This window comes from Rattus norvegicus, chromosome 18 (assembly GCF_036323735.1).
Source record: "Rattus norvegicus strain BN/NHsdMcwi chromosome 18, GRCr8, whole genome shotgun sequence".
Lineage (NCBI taxonomy): Eukaryota > Metazoa > Chordata > Mammalia > Rodentia > Muridae > Rattus > Rattus norvegicus.
This window is the reverse complement of record NC_086036.1, coordinates 2,219,765-2,243,494: the sequence shown is the minus strand read 5'-3', so window position 1 is coordinate 2,243,494 and position 23,730 is coordinate 2,219,765. Positions and strand designations below refer to the sequence as shown.

Genomic DNA, 23,730 nt, shown 5'->3' with positions numbered 1-23,730 from the left:
TCAGAAGAGCGAAAACAGTATATTGGTGATGGGGATGGAAAAGGAGACAACAACCAAAGATATATACATCTAACAATACAATGTCAGGATAAATACAGCAATAACTGACCAGGTACTGAAGAAATAGAGAAAAAGTAACAGTTACAGCCGGGAATTTTGACAGATTGTTTTCTGAAATACACGAAGCAGAAAATAAAATGTTACTCGGAACAATACAGATAACAATCTAAGTTATTGGAAATATATAAGACTCTGTTCACTAGACACAAGAACACACTCTTATGTTTGAGAATGTGTGAGACATTCATAAAAACCATTTTCTCAGACAGTAAACTTCAATAAAGTCTGTCTCCAGTTATAAAGTAATGTATCCAGAAACTAAAATTACCCTCTTTTTGCCCCATCTACTGTGAGATTGAAGACCATTCTCAGCAATCAGACTGTCGACATTCCAGAAGATGTCCACATCATTTTGAAGGGGTGCACAGTCGTTGTGAAGGGTCCTAGGGGAACTCTGCAGAGGGACTTCAATCACATCAATGTAGAGCTCAGTCTTCTTGGAAAGAAAAAGAAAAGGCTCCGTGTTGACAAATGGTGGGGTAACAGGAAGGAACTGGCCACTGTCAGAAGCATGGGCACTCATGTTCAGAACACTGAACTTCCGTTACACTGGGCTTCCGTTACAAGATGAGGTCTGTGTATGCTCACTTCCCTATCAACGTCGTTATTCAGGAGAACGGGTCTGTGGTTGAAATCCGAAATTTCTTGGGTAAAAAAATACATCTGCAGGGTTTGGATGAGAACAGGCGTTGCTTGTTCTGTCTCTCAAGCCCAGAAGGATGAATTAATCCTTGAAGGAAATGATACTGAACTTGTTTCAAATTCAGCAAGCCACAAGAGTTAAAAACAGGGCTATCAGAAAGTTTGCGGATGGCATCTATGTGTCTGAGAAGGGAACCGTGTAGCAGGCTGACAAGTGAGACCTCAGGTTCCTAGCTCCAGAAACAAGATTCTGATCACAATTACAATTTGGGCTCTTTGGAGACAATAAAAGACTTCTATATTGAAAAAAAAAAGGAAAGAAACTAAAATTAATTATTTAAAAATATCTGAAAGCATATAACATAATATCAGAAAGCTAAATAATATTTTTAAATAATTCTATTTAGGGATGGTAAGATTGCTCAGCAGGTAAAGGCACTTGTAACACAGCCTGAATCCCCAGAACTCATGTTGAAAGGAAAAACAGAGCCTTAAGAGTTGTCCTCTGACTCCACACATGAGGAGAACCGACTCTCAAACATCATTCTCTAGCTGCACATGTACCTCTTGACAAACACATACACACCCACATGCACACCACACACACAGTAACAATAGTAATAACACTATATTCTACTTGGGCTCAGTGGTTAAGAGCATTGACTGCTCCTCCAGAGGTCCTGAGTTCAATTTCCAACAACCCTATGGTGGTTCATAACCAACTGTAATGGGATCCAATGCCCTTTTCTGGTGTGTCTGAAGACAGCTACAGTGTACTTATATACATGAAATAAATAAAATCTTAAAAAAAACTATGTTCTAGGGGTTGGGGATTTAGCTCAGTGGTAGAGCGCTTGCCTAGCAAGCGCAAGGCCCTGAGTTCGGTCCCCAGCTCCGAAAAAAAGAAAACCAAAAAAAAAAAAAAAAAAAAAAAAAAAAAAAAAAAAAAAAAAACTATGTTCTACAAAGAAAACTATCAGATATTTAAGATGAACTGTTCTGTGTTCAAACTAATGTATCATTTAAGAATGATAGAAGGATATTCATATTTTCAAGGAGAGGAAAAGGGAGAAATTAATGAAGCAGAGCTCAAAAGTGAGAGGACCTTACAGAAACTAAAGAGTAATTTCTTCTTTTTCAAGGTCTGTTTGATCATTTGTGCCTCTTAAAGACTTACTTTTGCCTGGACTTAGGCTTGGGGGTATAGGCTCTCAGTGAGGACAGCTGGTGACTCCTGGCGATCTCTTCCCTGGGTTCTTTGTCTTCTTCACTCTCTTGACGAACAGCTTGTCATATACTCCATGTTTGTGTCAGTGAACTGTCCCTTCAGAGCGCTTGTGTTGCAGAACACATGAAATGACGAATCTTAACTGCTTTGGCCCTGGGCTTCTGACCTTCTTTGTTTAGGGCTTTCATATCAGTGGGCAAGATCTTCCTCAGAGATTTCGGATTCTGTGAGCTCTTTGGGGCCCCAACCACCAAGGCGCAGCACTGTCCAGGAATGTCTGTTTCTCCTGTTTATAATAACCACATTGAAAACACTGAGGTTGGCACTCACAATGCATCTGTGAACAGACTTCATCTCTCCTGTTCTCAGTCTATAATAAGAATGTCTCTGACTCATCAAAGAGCACACTTTGCTATGAGTCAGGACTTCTACCTTGCCTCATGGGAAGACCTTATTTGTGGTTTCTGCCACTGATTCAGCCCACACAACCTTTCCACTCTTTGCAGCTACTTCTGTGGCCATGCACTTCTCAGAGAAAGTGTGGAAGTCTGTGACCATCATCCATTTCAGTGAGTGTCTGACAGCTGATAGCTGAAATGGAAATATTCGGCTGCATCTGTGTCCCTCAGTGTTTACCCCCTGCTGAGCCTTGCTGATGCATGTGAAAGCCTTTGTTCTTTAGAAAGGTACTTCCTGGCCTTGCTGTTTGCCCATGGGCGGTAATACCTGGGCGCCAACACCTTTGATGTCAGTTCTTAGTTTTGGTTTCTGTTTTCCTGCTGAGAATGTAAACTCATTTTTCCATTATGCTTCCTGGAAGTCCACTCGGTAGACTTGGGATACATATTCTGTGAACCTCAGTAGAGCTTTGGCATTCTCATAACACGAAAGACCCGAGTATGTGTTCTTTTTGTTTTTTTGTTTTTTTCTTAAATCCCGCAGGCCTATGCCCAGTTCTTGGTACTGTGACACCACAGGCACTGTCAAGTGGAGGTCCCACCAAAATCAGGGAAGAGAGGTTTCCCTGACGGGATCGTTACAGAAGCCAGCTAGCAAAGTAAAAAGAATGTATTTGGTGAATAGGCCACAAAGTTGGAGCTCCAGTAAGTGGGATACCGTGAAGACACCACGGAAATTGAAAGCACAAGCAGAGGAAAGTACAGATTTGGGCTAGCAGTAAGTAAACCTTGTAAAAAGGGACAAGGTAATAATGATAAAATGTTTTTGTGTATGTGTTCTTTTAGAGTTATGTTAAAATCTAGAGAAGTGAAGTCAGTTCTCATAGATGCTTTTAAAAAATCTTTGGATCCTGACTAGAGATTTACAGCCTAGACATGAGAAAGAATGGGTTTGAGAAAAAGAGTCCCCCCTTACACCCCCCTCCCCATTCTCCAGGGAGACTTTGGCGAAAGAGAAGGAAAATGAGTGTAAGCTTTTTCGGAGCTCTCCTAGGGACAAAAGGAGGTCGGAGACATCCTGCCTCCTTGCTGGCTCCTATTGGAGAAATGCTTATTTCTGGTTCTGAGTTCTTTAGGTAGGATATCTGGGTCCCCTTGGTGGGACATCATCTAGTTTTCTCTCTCTATGTCTATTGTCTGTTCTTGGTGCACCAAGATGTCCATGTCTGTCAGTTTATGTCTGTGGCTTTTGTTTCTCATTGCTTGAATGTTTTGTGTTTCCTGTTTAAAAGAAAAAAAAATGGTTAAAACTTTAAGTGCTGGTTGTACACCCCTTGATTTAGTTTTAACTCATTTCAAAAAAAAAGAATAAATAAATAAAAAGCAGTTTTAATTGGCCTTTGGAGCCCTGCACCTGTATCTAGGAGCCTAGGTCAGCTTGAGAAGCTCCCCAGGGACTGTCTGCACAAGCTGATCTTAAAGGCACCAGCAGCTTCTCAGCTTCTATGGCTGTTTCTCTTAGAAAAATTTCTGACTGTGATTATTGTATTTAGCAGGTGGCAAGGTGCTTCTCTTCAAATTATAGCTAGAAAAAGTAAGAATTGTGTTTGGTCTAAATATTAAAGATATGTGTAGCCACTTCACATATCTTTTTTGTTCCTGATTGGTTTTAAATATATAAATATGCTCTACATGTCTTGGCTATAGGTTACTGGCTTTAAAGTTAATGGATATGGTTAAAAAATTGTAACATTGGTAACAGAAAGTTGGCTTAAAACTGGTAATTCGGATGGAGTCACTCTAGACAACATGTGGCATGAGCCAACCCAAGGAAACAGGTCTCTAAAGATACCTCAGACTTGGGTAATATTTTGTGTAGTTCTTATCCTAGAAACAAAACTTATAAAAGATAAGATTTAGGGAAGCATCTCTTTGAGGTATTGGAGGCAGCTCATCAATTAGCACAGGATATTGTTCCTTCCACTTCCTCTTGAAATACACCCATTTTTGTGATTTAAAAAAAAAAAGGTCTAGAAAGTGGAGATTATTACAAGATTTAAGAGAAATTAACAAAACTATGATGCCTCTGAGACCTACTCAGCCTGGTCTCCCTTCTCCTATGCTATACCAAAAAATTGGCATATGATAGTTATTGACTTAAAGGATTGTTTCTTTACTATTCCACTAGATCCTAAAGTTTGTGAGAGATTTTCTTTTATCATTCCTTCAATAAGTTTTCAGGAGCCTTCTCCTTGCTATCATTGGGTTGTGTTACCTTGTCGCGCCCACCTCGTCCAGCAAGGAAGATGCAACGCCGTCGGATCCTTGTCAACAGCCTTTATTGCAGGACACCTTCATTGCTGATACGGGGACCACGAGCGGCAAAGTCGCTCGCCTTATATACACAACAGTATGCTAATAATCTCTCAGGGATTGGTGGGGCACGGGTCACCCCACTATCACCCCACTGTCATCCCACTATCACCCCACTACTTGTCCTCCAGGGATTGGTGGAGAACGAATCACCTCACCATCATGGTACCGCCCCCTCATTAGCATATTACCGGCCAACTGACACCAGGTGCAAAACCCGCGCATGCGCAGTACTATTGTTCACCACAGGAGGGCGCCGGATCATACAGCTGCCCTGACAAGGGGAACAAGCCTGCACATGCGCAGTAAGTTGTTTACATTCAGATGGGGCTGGCTGTCGGCGCCATCTTTGTTTTGCCGGTCCGCTCCCTACATTACCTCAGGGGATGGCCAATAGTCCTACTATGTGTCAGGTGTATATAGCCTGTGCCTTAAAGCCTTTGAGGTGGAAGTATCCACAGTTATATATGAGACTGATGGTTCTTCCAATAGATAAATAGTACTGCCTATGATAAAACTTTACAGATGCATAGAAAAGTTCATCTTAATGCTAATTCTTTGAGTTTTCACAATAGAGTAATTAAAGAACAAGCAGCCCAAATAGTCAGTCAGTGTCCCCAGTGTGCCCCACTTATTTCCTCTCCCAATTTGGGAGTTAGCCCAAGAGGGTCACAGCCTAATGATATTTGACAAACAGATGTTACCCATATTATTGAGATTCCTTATAATTCTCAAGGACTAGACATTGTAAAACAGGTATTATAAAACTTTAAAACTATATCTTAATAAATAAAAAAGGGGGAAGTTATATCCCTGTATGCCATACAATTATTTAAATAATGCTTTTATTTTAAATTTTAAAATTTGGATGCCTAGGAACTCTCTGAGTGTTTATGGCACCCTACAACTAGGCATACTTTTGCCTAGGTGAATTGGAAGGATCCACCTATTGGCCTATGGCATGATCCTGTTCAGGTATTTTATATGGGGAAGAGGGCATGCATGTGTTCTTTCTGCAGGATGCTGCAGGAGTGTGCTAGCTGCCAGGGTGGCTGGTGAGACATGCTGATGCTGGGACAAAGAAGGATGTTGACCTGTGAGCTTGCTGAGTGCCCTGACAATGGTGACAGGGAAGCTGTTTTGGGCGTATGTTCCCAACCCATCTTTACTTGCCTATATCCCAGATTGGACAAGCTGCCTTGCTTCAAGCTTTTAGACTTTGTGGGACAGAGAATATGGAGACTGGAAAATGCCTTCAGAAAATCAAAGAGAAGTTAGGACTCTTCTCTTTTTCCTTTTATGTGATAAGTTATTCTGATTCAATCATAAACTGGTCAATCCAATATTGGAAATAGCAGTTTTCATTTTGGAAGACTGGTTCTGGACACTTTCAGAGACATTTAAAAATTCACAATTATCTTGGATGAAATTACATTTGCAGTGGATAAAATTGATAAAGGATCTGGATTTAAAAAATGTTAGTGCATGTGCTAAAATTCCTAATCTTTTATTATTTGGTTACATTAAGATTACTTTTGTTCTACAGTATTTAGTGTAAGTTATATTGATTGTACACTTTCTAATATTGTTAATGTACTGAAATCTGGCATATACCAGCTTTTGTTTTATTGCTTGTGACTATTATAGGACCTTGATATTTTGAAAAAGGCTTGCAAATACTGGAAGAAGTGAGTCAGGCTTTAAGCAGAAGCTATAGGATAATGGGTTTGGTTATTTCTGGTATAATGGTATAGCTATTTAATTAATAGCACTATTGCTTTGACCCAAGAAGTTAAGTCAGTTACTTTTGTTAATCATTTAACAAAAATGTTAGTGTTTTGAGTATGCAAGCATTTGGAACAATGGATTGATGATCTTTGTGTTACCCAAATGGTACTATGCTGGAGATAGTGTTGACTATTCTTTGCAGGAATGCCATCTACGTGAAGCTGCAGGGGACCAGGGAACTCTGCCCTGGTTGTGTGGAACTCAGACATAGTTCCATTGCCTGTCTGTCATTCAGGAGAGGGTCAGCTGATCCTAAACTGTCTTGGGAGAGACTTGACATCATCGCTGCTATTGTTGCAGCCATTACCACTGCGGCCACTGTGGCTACACTGTCTGGGATTACCCTCTCCCAATCTGTTGTTAAGGCAAGCACAGTGGATAAACTCTCAGGAAAAGTTGCTGACAATTAGGAATTCTAAATTTAAATCAATAGTCAATGCTTTTACAGGAACAGCTTGATCTCTTATTTTCACACATTTGTGTGAAACCTTACAGTGGCCCTCGGTGTTATGGCCAGCAGTAGTCCTTTTGCTTCTTATCACAGGCACAGACAGCACTCCCAGTCCCGGGCAGTGACTAAGCAGGTGCTGCTCTCCTTGGCAGGAGACAATTCCTCTGCCCAAATCTGACTCAGCTTTTACAAGAAGTTGTTAGCCATAGACCGGCAACTCTTTGGGACCAATGCTCACCTAAAACAGGGGTTCTACCATTTCTCACACCAAGATCTCATGTGAATTCTTGAGTTACAATAAAAAAGACAAACACATTCAATTTGGTGAGATGATCTCTTCATCCAAAAAGTCTCCAGGGCAAGTTTCATCAAATAGAAGAATGTGAAAGCAAAGCATGATTCAAGGAAACCACGTGATCTTCTGCCCAGAAAACGATGAAGCCTTTCTGCCTTCGTCAGGAAGGAAAACATGAACCAGAATTGATTTGCTCTGTTCTCTTGAGGTAAAAGTGAGACTGAGGGAACTAGAGATCTCATTTTAAAGTGTGTGGATCCAGATGTTTGTATTTTCTTGATATATTGGATTTGAGTGAAATAAAATTCTCCATTTGCTAAAAAAATAGCATCCTAGGATGACCTTATTTTTGTATTATTTCATATTCAGAAATCATTTCTGTCTGTTGATACACTGTGAAATTATGTTCAATAAGAAATCTACTCTCGTGTGATGACAACAAAACCAACCCTAGCTGTAAACTACTAAGACTCACTTTCTTCCTCATGTGTAGAGTTTCATGCTGTGATCTTTCCAATCTGTCATGCCAGTTCTGAAACCTGTTCCTTCTTGAGCTCTCATACCTCAGAAATTCATTTATAATTATTGCCTATATTCACCTTTCCATATTTAAAAGTGATAAGAAAATCATGGAACTATTTGGTACTATGTTTTACAACTAAGAATTAACAAACATTAATTTTTTGTATGAAAAAAGTGTTTTACTTTAAATTTTTCTAACCATATTCATCGTAAAATTAAAGGGTATTGTTATGAATGGAACAAGTTGAACTTTGTAAATTAGTACTTTGAGAAGGGAGTTAGTATCTAGAATAAATAAAGAACTAAAACAAGCTAAACACCAAAGTTCTCTATGGGAATAGAATTGATAGAATTAATATATATTAAAAGATATTTATTAGACTGCCTTAGAAGATATGATCTTGATCCAACAATGTCTCTCTCTATTGTGGAAAGGCTCACCGGGCACTAGCTGTTCAACAAAGGTGACTGTATACATCACAAACCCCAATTGAATGGCCATAATATACATTGGTAGACCAAAGACACTGTTTTGATGTTAGTGAATGGTGGCAGGATCAGGAGAAATAAAAGAAATAAATAAAAGGTGCTTTATTCTCTCACCTTTGATGATTTTTTTCCTACTCATACAAGATTTTGTTACTATATGACATGGGCTGTGACATTTCCATGAGTTATTGTATTATCCCATAGAGATAATTCCTGTTATTTCTTTTTTATCTAACTAAAATTGGTAGATCGATTTTACTGATTAAAAACTAGCTTAAATTCATTGATCTAATAAATTTTGCATTTAACTTATTTTTGATCAGAATTTACTGTCATTTTTTCCTCCAAATTATCAATGACAGATGTCATTGAGTCAAAATGATTTAAAAAAACAAAAAAAAAAAAAAATGGGCTCTAAGATTGGCAGAAATTCCCAAAGGTGGGGAAGGGGATTGGTTTTCCCAAAGTGTCCTAAGACAGGTGCTACTTTTAAAAAAATAAAAAAGGGGGACTTACTTGTCAGACCCTCCTGGGTTCCCTCAGTGTTTACCCCCTGCTGAGCCTTGCTGATGCATGCAAAAGCCTTTGTTCTTTAGAAATGTACTTCCTGGCCTTGCTGTTTGGCCACGGGCAACATCTTTGATGTCAGTTCTTGGTTTCAGTTTCTGTTTTCCTGCTGAGAATGTAAACTCGTTTTTCCATTGTGCTTCCTATCAGTGGACTTGGGGTATATATTCTGTGAACCTCAGTAAAGTTTTGGCATTCTCATAACATGAATGGCCCGAGTATGTGTTTTTTTCTTAAATCCCACAGGCCTACGCCCAGTTCTTGGTACCATGATGGCACGGGTGCCATTACATCTGGACATCTGGATGGGGCGGTATGCAGCCCCATCTGGGAGTATTTTCTTTTAAGAGTTATGTGTTTCTTGCATGATTGATGAATGAAAAAAGGGGAAATACTAGAGTGAATGAAAATATAAATCTTAAAGTAATAAAAATATAGATAAATAGATTAGAAAATACTAATCGGGTTGGGGATTTAGCTCAGCGGTAGAGCGCTTGCCTAGCAGGCACAAGGCCCTGGGTTCGATCCCCAGCTCCGAAAAAAAAAAAAAAAAAAAAAAGAGTTCCATAAAAAAAAAAAAAAAAAAAAAAAAAGAGTTCCAGAAAATACTAATCGGATCCTTAATGACTAAACTTTAACATATATCATGGACAAAATGAAATGGATAACTTTCTAAAAAATTAGGAAATTGGTACAGGTAAAAATGTGAAAATTTGACTAAGCCAATAAACATTAAAGAGATTTTTAAAAAATAAATCATCAAAAGTTTGACTAAAAAGACTTAACTCTGGCTGATTTATAGATTGAGTCTACCAAATTTCAAAAGAATAGTTGTTTTCATAATTAAAATCTTATAGTTTTCCCAGGTAATAGAAAAGTGGAGGGCCACACTGGAATCCCAGCAGGGTGGGATGAGTGATTTCAAGGCTATATAGGGAGAGCATGAAAGGCAGAATTTCAGAGAAAAAGCTTCCAGCTCCAGAATGAGACCTGTGTAATTTTGATTTGACATCAGATAAGAACACGATAAAAAAACAAAAAACAAAACTACAGGCCACGTTCACTCATGAATGTAGATATAAAAATCTCAAGACAATAACTGAATCCTGATCAAATAAGATTTATCTCAGTTCAATATGTGATCATTAGACCAATACATTCAGCTCACTACTAGGTTATAAGATTACATCACCTCAAATGATGGAGAAAAAAATTTTTCCCCAAAATTTTTAGCAAATAATAGAAGGAAAAGTCACAACTTTGCAAAACTAATACAGCAGAACCTTTAAATCTATGATGCTTCAAAAAACAAAAAAAACTTCAAGCTAGGCATGGCCCATACTTATATTCCCTGGGGAGTCAAAGATAAGAGTATCTTGAATTTAAGGCCAGCCTGAGCTACAGAGCTAGTTTAGGCCAGCATCAGACCCCCAAAGGTAGGAAAGAATTGACTCCACAAAGGTGGCTTCTGACTTTCTCATACATACTGCAATGCATGTGCCTCCATATGTACAACATATATACATATATACATATACATACATACATACATACATACATACATACATACATACGTGATAATAAAAATGGAAAAAAGGTAAGAATTGAAGGGAAAGACATAACAAGTGTATTAGTTGCAGACAAAAATAATCATCTTTGTAGAAAAAGCAGCAAAATCAAGCAACACACACACACACACACACACACACACACACTACTCTGTGAAGTGACAGAAGACAGGAACACCTTATAAAATTAATCTGGTTTTCATAAGAGGAATACAGAAATAGAGTCTTGAGCCAAGTCTTAAGTTATGTTTTCATAAGCTCCACCAACTGAATGTCTTTGACCTTTATTAAGGGGTTGAAAAGGAAGACTGGTGGGAGGAAGATAAGGAAAGAAGAGAGGGAAGGTGAGGAAGAGAGAAAAGACAAGAAAAGAGGGAACAGAGGGAAGAAGAAACTTCCAGGGTTCCAGGTTTAAGGTGTTCAGTCTGGCCCCTCATAGGAAAAAGAGTGTGACTATCCCTGCTCCAAACCAGCAATAATCACCTAGAAAACATAGCTTTAAAAAGAGGGTACTCTTCACATTAGAAACAAAAGCACAAAATGTCGAAGAAGTAGTTAAGTGAACACTTCACCAGTTCAAAGGATGTCCTCAGCGAAATTCAAGTTCAGTAAGACTTTTTCCAATTAATTCAATGAGTTTATTTCAAAATTTATGTGCAAAACAGAAGCAGCAAATTGACTTTATAAAGGCCCGAGAAGGGAGACTCACCTTAGCATCATATACTGAGGTATATGTAAAAACAAGAACAATAAAAATGCCATGTAGTGTAGCTACAAACAGACAAACTGACATTGGGACTGAAAGGGACTTCTGAGTTAGACAGAAGGTGTAAGAAACAGAACCGAGACATAATGAACTTCCTTTATTTCTGTCTTTCTTCCTAAGATTTGTTTATTCCATTTGAGTACTCTCTCTGCATGTACGCCTGCATGCCAGAAGAGGCCATTGGATCACATTATTAGGTGGTCGTGGGCTACCACATGGTTACTGGGAATTGAATTCAGGACCTCTGGAAGGGCAGTCAGTGCTCTTAACCGCTGAGCCATCTCTCCAGCCAAACCAAATGCAATTTAATTATATTGAAATTAGCAATTTCTGCTCATTGAACTACTCATTTAAATAAAGTTTAAAAGAAAGAGAAGATGGGTCAGCACACTTGGCTCATGTGGCTCCAATCCAGTCACAGCCGGTCAACCCAGGGCTTTGCCCATGCCTAGAAAGCACACTGCTACCTGTGCTACGGCCCCAGTCCCTCGTCTAACTTTTGGTTCATAGCTTTGCAAGTACATTCAGACTGATGTGGAAAGGTTCATTTTTGTTAGTGTGTATGTTTTGATTTTAAAGTTCTTTTCATATATAGGAAGGACTGAGGTATGTTAACTAAGGCATCCCTAAACTTTGACTTTCAGAATCTAACTCTCATGGATGACTTTTTAATGTAAAGTATCAGTGTGCATGGGTCAGCAGGCGATCCTCATCAAAAATGTTAGTGATGTGGAGCTGGAGAGACAGCTCAGTGATCAAGAACATGTACTACTCTCCCATAGGACCCAAGTTTGGGTTCTAGCATCTATTTCCAGCAGCTCACAACCATCTGTAACTCCACCTCGAGGGTATCTGATGCCCTCTTCTGGACTCTCCAGGCACTTACACTCACATGCACACACCACATAGAGACAGGCATAAATACTAAAACTCTAAAAAGATAAAAATAAATCTCTCTGTCACGCCAATCAATTGTGCTGCTCATGCTGGTCTTGAACACCTGAGTTGTGGTCCTAGGCCTCTCAAGGCTGAAACTACAGATGTGTACCCCTCAGAATTTCTGCCCTGGTAACCTAGTTGTACTTCCATCCCAGTGTCAGAATCTGGGGAGAGACACCTGGAGAGTGAACGCATCTTATTCAGGGGCAGTAGGGCTGGCATATCTGCCCTCCCCTCTGTGAAGCTCTCTTCCATGGGGTCTGTTAACTTTCTCACTGGAAGCTTTCGGGCCTGTTCCCCCTTCTCATCTCACCACCTGTCTTCCCTACTAGTTGTCCCCCTTCCTTTCTAGGGTCGTTGGAATGAAGAGCAATTATCTACACTGAGCCTGACCCCATGTGGTGGAGACAAGATGTGTTCGCACAGTAAAAGAAAGCCATTATTGCAACTACACTGTATTAAATGAACAGGTAATTTGATTTCCTAAAATTTAAAATTGATGATCAAGGACATCAGAGATAGCCAGATGTCTCACCATACTGAAAGTGGACGTGTAGCCCCCTGGCAATGCAGATCCCTCAACGGGCCAAGTAGCATCATCAAAAAATTTCCTGAACAAAACACCAATGGCTTATGCTCTAAGATCAAGAATCGAAAAATGGGATCTCATAAAACTGCAAAGCTTCTGTAAGGCAAAGGACACTGTGGTTAGGACAAAACGGCAACCAACAGATTGGGAAAAGATCTTTACCAATCCTACAACAGATAGAGGCCTTATATCCAAAATATACAAAGAACTCAAGAAGTTAGACCGCAGGGAAACAAATAACCCTATTAAAAATAACTCCTGCCTGAGGATCCAGCTATACCTCTCTTGGGCATATACCCAAAAGATGCCCCAACATATAAAAAAGACACATGCTCCACTATGTTCATAGCAGCCTTATTTATAATAGCCAGAAGCTGGAAAGAACCCAGATGCCCTTCAACAGAGGAATGGATACAGAAAATGTGGTACATCTACACAATGGAATATTACAGAGCTATCAAAAACAATGAATTTATGAAATTCGTAGGCAAATGGTTGGAACTGGAAAATATCATCCTGAGTGAGGTAACCCAATCACAGAAAAACACACATGGTATGCACTCTTTGATAAGTGGCTATTAGCCCAAATGCTTGAATTACCCTAGATGCGTAGAACACATGAAACTCAAGATGGATGATCAAAATGTGAATGCTTCACTCCTTCTTTAAAAGGGGAACAAGAATACCCTTGGCAGGGAATAGAGAGGCAAAGATTAAAACAGACACAGAAGGAACACCCATTCAGAGCCTGCCCCACATGTGGCCCATACATATACAGCCACCCAATTAGACAAGATGGATGAAGCAAAGAAGTGCAGGCAGACAGGAGCCGGATGTAGATCACTCCTGAGAGACACAGCCAGAATACAGCAAATACAGAGGCGAATGCCAGCAGCAAACCACTAAACTGAGAACAGGACCCCCGTTGAAGGAATCAGAGAAAGAACTCAAAGAGCTTGAAGGAGCTCGAGACCCCATATGTACAACAATGCCAAGCAACCAGAGCTTCCAGGGACCAAGCCACTACCTCAAGACTATACATGGACTGACCCCGGACTCTGACCTCATAGGTAGCAATGAATATCCTAGTAAGAGCACCAGTGGAAGGGGAAGCCCTGGGTCCTGCTAAGACTGAACCCCCAGTGAACTAGATTGTTGGGGGGAGGGCGGCAATTGGGGGAGGATGGGGAAGGGAACACCCATAAAGAAGGGGAGGGGGAGGGGTTAGGGGTATGTTGGCCCATAAACCGGGAAAGGGAATAACACTCAAAATGTAAATAAGAAATACTCAAGTTAATAATAATAAATAAAAAAGGTAGGAAAGAGCTGTGAAGCCATGGGGTCTTTTGAACTTAAAGTTGGGAGAAAACCTTGTAAGGCTATGTAGAGGTTAGGTCCAGTTCTTCCTCCTGGGCCCATACTTCCAGAAATAAGACTCAGATTCATAATATATTTACAAATACCCTGTCTGTTGTGATGGTTTGAATATGCTTGGCTCAGGGAGTAGCACTACTTGGAGGTGTTGCCTTGTTGGAGGAAGTGTGTGTTAGAAGTCAGTCTTCTCCTAGCAGCCTTCAGATGAAGATGTAGAAATCTCACTTCTGCCTGCACCATGCCTGCCTGGATGCTGCCGTGCTCCCACCTTGATGATACTGGACTGAACTTCTGAACCCATAAGCCAGCCCTAATTAAATGTTGTCTGTATAAGACTTGCCTTGGTCATGGTGTCTGTTCACAGCAGTAAAACTCTAAGACAGCCATATAGTTAGGCTCTTCTCTGACTAGAGTCATAACTTAAGATAACCCATTTATTTTTATCTACATTCTGCCACATGGCTAGTACCATGTTCCTGTGCTCAGGTACAATGTGTCCCTCTCATCACCTCTTCCTGACGAGTCTTCTTCACCTCCCAGAAATCTCAGAATTCCTTTTCCTCCCAGATGTCCTACCTTCTGCCTATGCCTTAGCCATAGGCCATAGGTGATACATCTATATAATATACAAGATATTCTTTCTACAACACGACAGGCTTCTTGCCCTGTGTTCTGCAACTGAGCCTTAGTTTAAAAAACTAAGTGGTGAACAGCCACCGAGACACTTTACTGATATGGCCTAGCACAGATACATGGCTGCTTACAGGACACAAAGGCCCCCCAGCCCAGAGCCTTGAGCCTTGCATTAGATCCCTGACAACCTTTGCTGCAGTTCTAGCCATGTACTCACAAATACAGTTCCATAAAGGAAAGAAACACTGGATTGTGTCCTCATTGAAGAGATGCATAGAAAGAGGAAACACACCAAGCATGTTTAGTTAGAAGACTTATTAAAATCAAAGAGGAAAGCAAACATTTTTTTGTCACAATGATTTGATAACATAAAAGGACGCAAACATGTTTTTGTCACAATGATTTGATGACATAAAAGGACACAAAATTAAAAGCACACAGTAGCTTATTACTTCACCTAAGTGGAGGACAGCGATGGCCTGAATTATTAAACAAGCAATTGTGATAAGTCTCGATGTTGAAGATAGAGTTGTGTTGCTAGTGGGGCCAAAGGTCTAATGCCTTGTCCTTGGAATCACCCAGGAGGACAGTCCTAGGCCATGCTGTACCATAAATGGACTTCATAAATCACACAGGTATCTTGTTTTGTGTGTGCCATGGCTGACAAAAAATAACAATAAATGTTTATTCCAAAATGTTCTGTTTACAACAAACTGGAAATAAACAGGTTGCATTTTATCCCACCAGGGAATAGAGAGCTTCAGTGAACACATGAAGCTCTAGGTGACATCTTTATCAGCCCTCATAAACCTTGATTGAATACACAGTGATAAGACCTGTTTAAACTGTCCTCCTACTGATAAGCCTCGGAGGCTGTGCCAGCCCTAGCAACGGACTGGAAAAGAGGCCTCTTCAAACCTCAGAGTGCTATACTGGGAGGTGAGGGTGGGAACCCAAGTAGTGGGGTACATACATGCTCTTCCCCTGGCTTCCTAGGGGCCTCTGGGAACACTCAGGACCTCTGGGGGAACCTAGGTTGAGTGAATGGCTAGAGAGAAAAAATTCTTTAAACACAGCCAGGGTCCTTTTTAGCTTGTACTTCTCCAAATATAGAGATCTCCAGAGAAGTCCTTGTAAAAGATTTGGGAATTGTGAGCTCTAATTTTCTTTCAACCCTCATCATAAAGACTCTCCATAGAAGAGAGAGACACCGGATTTCTCCAGTCAGCTCAAGAGAGATTCCTCTGGTCATTTGCTTTCGGGTCTTAGCGCTAGAGCACACTGCTTCCCGTCACCTCTGGCTACTTCAGATCCTTTGGGCAAGCTGCACCTGGGTGACCGAGAGCCCACAATGCTCTGCTCCTGGAGGCCTGCAGGAGCCGGGGCAGTGGCAGAGAAATCCTCCTGTCTCTCTCTCAAGCCAGGCAGGTCTCAGCAACGCAGCACCTTGGAGATCATGGCTTCTGGCCCTAGTCCTATCCTTCTCCTACTGTCTACAAGTCTTCAAATAAAAAAGGAGATAAGATTCGATGGGTCTTTCAAGTTTTAAAAGTGGTTTAGGGGACTCGTTTTGTTTTGGGGTGTTTTTTTTTGTTTGTTTGTTTATTCATTGTCTGTGTGTATATGTAATGATGATCTGAGTGTGTATGATGTACATGTAAGTGTGAGTGTGTATATGTGTGTGCGCGCCACAGAATGTTCAGAGGGCTAAGTTGAGGACTCCGTTCTCTCGTCCATCTTGGGTTCCAGAGATGGGATGTAGATGGCCAGGTTCAGTCACTATTTTTTAGGACTGTGTCATCTTGTTATCTTGCCAGCTCTGATTTTTGCTTTTGTGGCTTTTTGTTTGTTTGTTATTGTTTTTATGGTTTGGTTTTTGGTTGTTTTTCTTTGGGCTTTTTGAGTCTAGATCGTATTATGTGTCCCTGACAAGGACAGTGCTATATAGCTCAAGCTGGCCTTGAATTTGAAGCAATCCTGTCTGAGCCTCCAGAAGACTGGAGTCACGCTTGACTATTAAATGGTGTTTTAAAAAGAAAATGTTTAAGATGATGTATTAGCTGACTTGGTCATAGTGACCTTGGAAACTATATACATGTACATCAAAACACCCTGTGTAAACTTAAAATGTATACAACATTTTAACATTTCCATTAATTCAAATGACTCCGTGGAAAAGCATTCTCCATATGTCCTAAAGGTCCTTGTGCCCCCAATATTTTTAAATAAAACTTTATTTGCAGGATGGGCTATCAGAACTAGAAACACAATGTGTCATTTCCTACCTGAATAAAATGTAGGTTTCCACAGTCACCTCTGACAAGAAGATGACAACAAACTTCCCCACTCTGCCCTCCCCTCTGTACATGCAGTGAGGACAGAATCTGAACTTGGAGATGCCCTTGCAGAGCATCACTCCAGCTTTGGCAGAACAATAATGGAGGGAAATTCCATCGGGAGGGAAACACCTGGCCTCAGAGATGTTGACTGGTGGCTGTACTCTCAGACAAGTTTGCAAATGAACTCAGCTCTTTTGACCCAAGAGGTTAATAGCAAAGCAAGGTTACCTCTAGGAAAATGAGTCTGTTTTTTCTTCCTTTTCTTTTCTTTTCCTTTTCTTTCTTCCTTTAACATTTTCTCTTTTTAAATGTGTCCGGGTGAATGTACAGCACTGTGTACAGTTATTAGCATTTCCTCTAGGCCCTGCCCACCTAGCAATGGCCAGGTACAAGCCAGAAGCCAGGCATAAAAGGACTGGTTTGCATCTGTCTCTGTCTCTCTTCTCTCTCCTCTCCTCTCCTCTCCTCTCCTCTCCTCTCCTCTCCTCTCCTCTCCTCTTCTCTCTCTCTCTCTCTCTCTCTCTCTCTCTCTCTCTCTCTCTCTCTCTCTCTCCCTGTCCTTCTCTGTCCCCTTTCTTTCTCTTCCTCCACTCCCTTCTCCAGACCCCCTTCCCAGGTCCCAAATAAACTCTCTTTTATGCTAAGCCTGTTGTTGTATGGCTTAGTATATCAGGGAGATGCCTCAGCATGGGCCAAATACCTTGTTTTATAAAATATATCAGTTACGGTGGTTGTAATCCCCTAGTGTGGGTCTGGGAACTGAACTTGGTTCTTCTGGAGGAGCGGTAAGAAGTCTTAACCCTGAGCCATCACTCTAGCCTCCAAGAATACTAATCTATAAGATGGCTCCATTTTTAACCTGTAAGTTGTTCTCTAACTTACATATGCATGTGCATTCTGACATACATGCTTACAAGATAAATAATTGTACAAATAGTTTCTCAGTGCATTTATATGTAACTGAGATTGTAGCTCAGTTGGTAGAGGGCTTGTCTAGCATGCATGAGATTCTGAGCTTGACTCCTAATACCTCATGCTGTGCTCCATGCCGCATATGAATAACATGTGGGACGGTCCCATCACTTTACTACACACCCATATATCTCTGCATCAACATCAGGTTTAATGTTATTTGCTTTTTATTTTGGTTCAGTTTTTTTTTTCTTTTTTCTTTTTTTCGGAGCTAGGGACCTTGCGCTTGCTAGGCAAGTGCTCTACCACTGAGCTAAATCACCAACCCCCCAGTTTTGTTTTTTAAGACATGGCTCAGTGGAGCCTTGAATGTGCTCTGCAGCTGAGGATCTTTAACTGCTGATTCTCCTGCTTCTGTCTCCAAAGATCAACATCTACCATGCAAGCTTTGCTTCTCCTCACCCTCCATAGTGAAGGGATTTTGTAAACCCAGCCTTTGGGAGACAAAGAGAAGAGAATCACTATCATGTAGGGAGCAGCCTGGTCTACTTAGTAGCTCTACTCAGCCAAGGCAATATAGTAAGAGCCTATGCCAAGGAAGAAGTGGGGGGGGGGGGTCACATGCATAAAACAGACCAATTGATAAAATCAAACCACTGAAGTAAGGTTCTGGGTTTGAGATGTGACCACCTTATACGTGGCAATAAACTGTGCAATTTCAAAAGTCAAACCAGCACTCCAGATTTCACAACTGTCATGAGCTCTTTCAAAAATGTGATGAAGCACCTCTGAACCATCAACCGCCGTGGCAAGCTCACCTGTGTCGGTGTGAATGAGAAGTGTCCCTTGTGAGCTCGTGTCTTTGAATGCTTAGTCTGCAGCTAGCGTGCTGTTGAGGAAGGTTGGAACTATTAGGAGATGCTGAAGAAGTACTTCATTGTGGGTGGGCTTTGCAGGTTTATAACTTCACACCACTGTCTGTTCTCTCTTTCAGCTTCCTATTCCTGCCCCCATGTTGCGCCTTCCTGCCCTGAAGGATTCCAAGCACCCCTCCAGCCATAAGTTAATGTAAACTTTTCCTTCCTTAACTTGCTTTTGTCTGAGTGTTCTAACATAGCAAATGAAAAGTAACTAATAGACCAGCACACCCGTAAGAATTCTTGGGAAGCTCCACCAAGAGAGAAGAATCCTGAAACTCTTTTTATGGAGCAGGTCAGAGACCACCTCCTCACGTAGTCTTACCCATCAGAGTAGCTGTACGTCATCCAGAGAAAGACGAGGTCCCCTGGGGAGTGCCAGCTTATCAATCTCAATTCTCTGTGCTTCCTGCTATACTCAGAGAGCCGGCCTCCTCCACATGAGCTCACACCAGGTGACACACAGACTATATTAACAAAACACAGCACGTGACAAAAGGATTCTTTATAATCAACAGCCCATGGGTCAACAACTCAACCTGGGTCCTTTCTTGAGATTGGCATCTTTTCTAGGGAAGTTCAGTATGTCTAAGTCTGAGCAGTTCCAGTTTGATTCGTTCTTTCCTTCTTCAGCAGTTTATTGAGCACCTACTATAGCAAGCACTGTTATCTAAAGGCTCCTTCAAGAACCTGGCAGTGAGTACCAAGATCTACAGGATGAGATTGATTCTTATTTCAGCCAGGCACGGTGGTGCGCATCTGTGATCCCAACAATGGGGAGGTAGAGGGAGGAAGATTGTGAGTTTGAAGCCTGTCTGGGATACAAAGCAAGTTCTAGACCAGCATGGTATTAAGAAGGAATTCTAGTTTCTAGTGATGAAGTATGAAACGATTTGGAATGTAAAAGTGCTTGGCACAGAGGAAATGCTTACACCTAAATCCCAGCACTAGGGAGGCAGAGGTAGGGCAAGGTCAGCCTGGTCTACAGAATGAGTTCTAGAACAGGCAGGGCTACACAGAGAAACTGTGTCTTGAAAAACCAGAATGAACAAAGTCAAATCTCTGTATTTATCTGTTTATCTACTGTGGAGCTGGGAATTAAACCCAAGGCTGTGTACATGCTAGGACGGCAGTCTCCAGTGGAGCTATACAGCCTGGCCCACAAATTTACTTTAAAAAGTAAGGCAAGTTTTTATCATATGTGTGGTGTTCCTGTCCTCTGGAACTGGGCAGTATTCTGAGAGGTTGTCTTAGTTTAAGCTGCAAAACGTACAGTTTTCCAGGCAGGAACAAGCAAGACAGGCTGCACACTCACAACATAGGCTTTAGGCAACGGCCCCACTTATGAAACCAGCACCGGTTTTCAGAGGAGGTCTGAAAGGTCACTTGGGAATCTTTGTTTTGGGGAAAAACAAGCATAAAAAGAGCCTTTCCCCACCCCCCTCTCTCTCTCTCTTGCTCTGTGTGTGTGTGTGTGTGTGTGTGTGTGTGTGTGTGTGTGTGTGTGTGAGATTCTCATGGAGACTTCCTACCATCCTCCAGACTTCCAGTGTGTAACGTAGGACCGGCCTCTGACAACTCTGACATATCTGAGCTGAGGCCAACCTCAGCAAGTTTCTTGAAAACCTGATAAGATACCCTACCTGTCAAGGCCTACCACTGAGATTTTCTCCCTGTCTTCAGTGGGGCAACAACAGAACTGTCTTCTTCAGCTGGCTGGCCTCATTTCTTTGGTAGGCTGCTCTATTACTCCATCTTGTAAAGCAACAGCAGAAAGCACAGCCAGACGCCCGGCTCTGGCAGGGAGGGGCTGCTCGAGTGTGAGAGCCTAAACTAAATCCCCAGAAACGTGAACAAGCTGGGTGTGATGGAGCAAACTCGTGTCCCGGCACTGGGAAGACAGAGATGGGGGTCCCTGGAACTCCCTGGCCTACTTGGTGAGTCCTAGGTCAGTGAGAGACTCTGTATTCAAAACAGGACAAAACAACGAAAAAAGTAGACAGTGCCTGAGGGATGGAACCCAGGGCTTTCCAGTTTATGATGGTTTAGAAGCTAGAACTACACTTGGGCCTCTGAGGTTTTTGGTTTTTGTTTTTGTTTTTTTAATTTGTGTGTGTGTGTGTGTGTGTGTGTGTGTGTGTGTGTGTGTGTGTGGCTGCCACAGTATGCACATTGCACATGGTAATGAGAAGACAACTTCAGGAATATGTTCTCTTCTTCCACTGTGGATTCTAGGCATCAAGCTCTTGGCTTCAGGGTTGGGGGCAAGTTCTTTGACTCCGTGAGTCACCTATCCTGAGCTTCGGCCGTCATCGTTCCAGTCAAATCCTCTCTCTAGACCCCAGACAGCAGAGGCTGGCTCACTGTCAGCCTGTGCTCCAGGGAGACAGCAATCACCCTGCAATGTCTGTGGCTGAGTGGGATAGTCAAGGTGTTTCTACCCACAGTATTTCTAATTACAGTTGTCTTACTTACACTTTTCTGGTTTGTGTTTTTTGCCTGTTTTTGGAGACAGAGCTCACAGAAACCCAAGTGACCTTTAGGATAACTGAGGATAACCTTGAACTAACATATCCACTGCCCAAATGCTGAGATTGCTGGCCTAGGCATTACAGCCAATTTTGTGTGGTGCTGGGGATTGAAACAGGGCCTCGTTGGTGTCAGACAAACACTGCACCCACTGAGACACAATTCTGGCTCAGGCATGGCTCTACAGTGAGAACAAAACATCATTAAAAAACAAAATCCAAGCACTGTCTACATTCTCAACTGAAAATTAAAACAGGATGCTCAAAGAGCCCTCAGGGTCGTGTCCCCCCCCCACCCCCCGCTCCTGTCCTTCTCTTGCCCATCAGCCTCCCTGCTTTCTCAGCTGTGCGGTCTGTGTCCTGTCAGACCATAGTGTGGCCCCTCACTCACACAGCTGTATAACATTTGACTTTTATATATACAATTTTTTACTTAAGGCATTTAACCTAAGCCCCCCTAAATATTAATTTCAAAATCTCAGGACAAGAATTGCAACTCAGCAGTTGGCTTAAACCCTTTACATAGTAGAAGCTGGCCTGCTGTGATTACTGAAGAAAGGAGAGCCACAGTTAGCCCTAAACAAGTGATTCTGTTTCTTTGTTTGGCTTTCTCGTATTTTTTTCCGAGACAGAATAGGCTGGCTTCGAACTAAGTATGTAACCAAGGGTGACTTTGGGGCCTCTAGCTCATGAGTCCTGGGACTATGGAACTATAGGCATACGGGGTGCTGGAGCTGGAATCCAGGGTTCTCTGTGAACTGGGCACTAGGCAAGCACTGAGCTGAATTGCAGCCCCAGCCTCCTCTCCTGCTTTCTGTTTGTTTGTTTGTTTTGTTTAGCTCTATGTGTGCACTTCTCATATTAGCACCTCACCTAGAAAACACAGTTGAGGCCCAGAGAAGAATTGCTATTGGCAGTCCCCAGGTTCTGTGCATCAGAAAGTGGAAAATATGAAGGCGTTGTTTCCTCTGGTATCGAAGAGAAAATTTGAGCGTCTGCAAATTCCACTTACACCCAGCCCCCTGCACCCCTTCCTCCACTGCCCACAAACACAGACCATTAGGATTTGGCTCCACCGGAGATTTATAGGGGAACATATCTGGATTTCTCTCCTCATCGTGGTCTGTTAATGTCCAGTTGGCTGAGGCTCAGGGCAAGATGCCAGGCGTGGATTTGGGGGTGGGGGAAGGATCATCCAGAGAGATAGGGGCGGATGTGATTTGGCGGTTGTGTGCGATCTGGCACTGGGTTTTACGTGCTGTGGTGTTCCGTCTCTTACGCTCCATGCAGGCACTGAGAAGACCGTTCATCATCCTGAAGCATCAAGGCAGCACCTACTTGGCACTAGAAGCACCCGGTCTTTGGAAAGGAGCACGTGAGCAAGAGGCCTCGGAACCACAGCGGAATGGCACCGCATGGTACTAAGAGGTCATGCTGATACTGGCATTTCACGGGAAATTATGCTATCTTCCTGTTTCTGACAATCAGAAAGATCACTGGAGAGGCAGCACATTTTCTGTCTGTTTTCACTGGAGAAGTGAAAACAATAGCAAGCGCATATTTTGAAGTGAAGCTGTATTTCACAGACAAATTGAAGGGAAAAGTGGTTATGGAAACTTTTCACTCTTTTTGCCTTCCTTGATTTCTTATAATTCATAAATAAAAAGAAAGAAAATTCTATCCTACCTCTCGAAACAAAGCTGCCTCCTCCCTCCTCTTGCCAGTCCTTTCAAAAATATTTCCACCGCAGACCAGGTATTTCTGATTTGTGATATTGGGACCTGCAGCAGGTTTTTGGAAGAGGTGTCCCAGCACTGGGTGGTGGGAGTCAGCGCTTGGTGCAAGCAAGTGTGCTATATCTCACTGCTGTCAGGACACTAACATGCTTGCTTTTAAGACTCTAATAAAATACCTAGAGTTAGCACTGCAGGAAGTCAGCAAAAAAGTGTGCGAGCATAAGTTACCAGACACAGTGAAGCCAGCCTGAGCTACAGAGTTCCAGGCTAGCCTCAGCTACAGTGTGGGACCCTGTTTCATAAACAAATAAGCAAATATAATCATACGTCCCTTAAAAATAATCAAATCGTGTACAAAGGTGGATGCACAAAGAAAAGCAGGCTCGGCAGCCCAGGGCTGCTACTCAGGAGACTAAGATTATTTCAAAAACGAAAACACACAAGTTTGAGACCAGTCTGGGCAACAGAGCAGAACTCCATCTTCAAATCAAGGAAGGGGGGGGGGAGAAGTAAAGGAAGCTGGGAAGATGGGGAGGAGGAGTGGGAGAGAGGGAAC

The 23,730-nt window shown here is 41.9% G+C and overlaps 2 long non-coding RNA genes across 5 annotated transcripts; one reads left to right on the top strand and one right to left on the bottom strand.

The window, feature by feature from the left end:
• On the bottom strand, positions 1-4,927 carry LOC108348741 (uncharacterized). Of its 4 annotated transcripts, none has more exons than XR_010059609.1 (3): positions 4,664-4,927; positions 1,940-3,669; positions 1-1,058 (listed from the first exon to the last, which is right to left on the bottom strand). It is a non-coding gene; the product is annotated as an uncharacterized LOC108348741 (long non-coding RNA). The 4 variants fall into 4 exon arrangements; XR_010059610.1 differs by having other exon boundaries at positions 4,678-4,927; XR_010059611.1 differs by having other exon boundaries at positions 1,940-2,276; positions 4,678-4,921.
• Positions 4,874-23,137, top strand: LOC108348742 (uncharacterized). Its single transcript, XR_001842034.3, has 4 exons — positions 4,874-5,066; positions 18,988-19,061; positions 19,544-19,606; positions 22,729-23,137. It is a non-coding gene; the product is annotated as an uncharacterized LOC108348742 (long non-coding RNA).
• The last annotated feature ends 593 nt before the right edge of the window (positions 23,138-23,730 follow it).